Source organism: Otolemur garnettii, unplaced genomic scaffold, assembly GCF_000181295.1.
Source record: "Otolemur garnettii isolate 467f Iridium unplaced genomic scaffold, OtoGar3 scaffold00122, whole genome shotgun sequence".
Taxonomy (NCBI): Eukaryota; Metazoa; Chordata; class Mammalia; order Primates; family Galagidae; genus Otolemur; species Otolemur garnettii.
The window spans coordinates 2,329,013-2,331,818 of record NW_003852517.1 but is presented as its reverse complement, the minus strand read 5'-3'; positions in this window follow the sequence as shown (position 1 = coordinate 2,331,818).

The window sequence follows — 2,806 nt, the reverse complement described above, 5'->3', positions numbered from 1 at the left end:
TCAAGGGAAAGGCCTAAATGTAAAATGTGAGGGCCTAAATGTAAAAGCTAAAATTAAAAACATCAGGAAGAAAGGAGAAAATCTTAGCCACCTTAGAGTAGGCACAGATTTCTTAGACCACAAAGAACAAAAACAAGATAAGAAAAAATGATAAAATTTGATTTCATCAAAATCAAAACCATTTGCTCTTCAAAAGCAAGCAAAAATGCAAGCCACAAACTAGAATCAAATGTTTGAAATATGTATATCTGCCAAATGACTTGTTTCTAAAATAACCCCTTTAAAATAAGATGAGCCATCTAATTACGAGATAGGTACAAGTCTTAGTCAGACACTTCACATAAGAAGATACATGAATGGCAAACTGACGGGAAAACACGGTTCATGTCATCAGTCTTCAGAGAAATACAAACAAAACCACAGTGAGATATAGCTTCACACCTATTAGAATGACTGAAATTAACTGACAAACCGAGTCACGCTAAAGACAGAGCATCTGGAACTTTCTTCGACTATAGGTGGGAATGTAAAATAGTGCAACTGTTTTGAAAACATACCGATCATAGACCCAGCCATTACTCCTAGGAAATAGATCTCCTATGTCCCCACAAAGACTTGTATACAAATGCTCATAGCTGCTTTATTTTTAATAATCCAAACCTGAATATAGCCCAAATGTGACACGTTAGAAGATAAATAAACTGTGGTAGTCATGCATCACTTAACGACAGTAATACATTCTGAGACATGCGTTGTTAGATGGTTTTGTCATTGCACAAACATCACAGAGCAAACATTACTTACACAAACCCAAACGCAGCCTGCTACACACCTAGGCTATATGGCAGGGCCTGTTGCTCTCAGGCTACAGACCTACAGAGCATCTGACTGTTCTGAATACAGTAGGCAATTGTAACACAATAGTAAGCATTTGTGTCTCTAAACATACATAAGCATAGACAAGGTACAGTAAAAATATGGCATTTTAATTCTATGGGACCACTATCATATATGGGATCTGTCAAGGGCCAAAACATTGTTATATAGCACATGACTATATATTCATACAGTGGAATACTACTCAGTAATAAAACGGATGAATTATTGATACATAGAACAATGTGGATAAATCTCAAAATAATAATTATGCTGAGTTGAAAAACTGCAAGCCAAAAAAGAATATTTATCAAATGATTTAATTTTTTGAAGGATAAACTGTGGCACATTAAAATATTAAAGATTTTATCTGAGTAGACAGTGATTTATGAATTAATCAGCTCCAGACCACAAATTGTTTGGAAGCTCCCCCAAAAGAGTCCATGGAGAATATTTTTGTAGGGTAAATGCAGAAGCAAGGAAAAAAAATAATTAACTGGTTAAGGTGGAGCAGCAGCCTGATATGTATTATTTCATTGGAAAGTCCCTAATCAGAAGTAAGTTGTTAGTTTCTGATTGGTTAAGCTTAAATTCTATTTTATCATTGACACTGAGTTAGGTTTTGGTTTGCTTTATGTAGGGACCCAAGGCACTGGAGCCGTCTCAGCCTAAAGGTCTTCCCATTAATTATTTTAACACATATATATAATTATAGAAAATGCAACTAATCTATAGTGACAAAACACATTAGTGGTTTCCTGGAGACAGAGTGATGGAATGGATTACAAACAGGCATGAAAGAAACTCTTGGAAGTGATGGACATGTTTGTTATTGTGATTTTCATGATGACTTTAAGGGTATATATATGTCAAAACCCACCCAGTTATACACTCTAGATGTATAAAGTATGCAAACTTCAATTATACCTCAAAAACTTGCAAAAAGATTTAAAAACTACATAAGCAGAGCAAAAAAGGAAAATTAAAAAAATAAAAACAAACATAGTATGTTATAAAAATTTGACAATTGTTGATTATGGATAGTCTGACAATTAAGTTCATGAACTTATCCTAGAAAAAAATGCTACATACCTCAAAGCTGAATATCACTATGGTAATCTTTGAAGTTCTTCCCTTGGGAAGCTGTGTACTGACACTAGAACCTCGTCCACCCTTCAAAGCAATTTTGAAACTCTTTCTCCAGAATGATCATCAGAGCTGTCACTATATGGCATGCAAAAACACACAACAGTAGGGAATGCCACTCAATAAGACACTGTCACACATCAACAAGAACACAGCTGTGAGACCCTGATATACCAAGGTTATGAAACCTTACTGATTATTTGTACAGTGATGCCAACATAAGAGCATCACTATAAGCAAGTTTGTAAACTTAATTTCAGAACTTCATATGATAATTCCTAAGATCTTCTGAGTATGTTAGAAAATTTTTATAATGTAACTTTTTGGAAGTATAACTAATGTCCCTTTGTGAATGGTAGTCTTCAGAGCTGGGGTAGTATAAACTTTGAGCCTATAGCCATTGGATAATTCTGTGCCTCAACAATTAGAGTATGTGGGTCAAGAAATGAAGTGGTAGAAGGAGGGGTGGTCCTTTCACCATCACTCCCAAGGACCCTCTCAGAACACCTGTACTTTCCATCCCAGCACTTTTAGCCTTTGCCAGAGTGCAGGTCTTGGTTCTTGGGGAAAGGTCATAATTACCAGGAATGCTATTAATGTCCTTTAAACCTAAAGCAAAAGTCTCACATTTTTGATCTCAGGACCTTTTTTTTTTTTTTTGCAGTTTTTGGCCAGGGTTGGGTTGAAACATACCACTTCCAATATATGGGGCCAGCGTCCTACTCCTTTGAGCCACAGGCACTGCTCAAAAGTTAGATTGTGTCTGTCATTTTTTTTTTTTTTT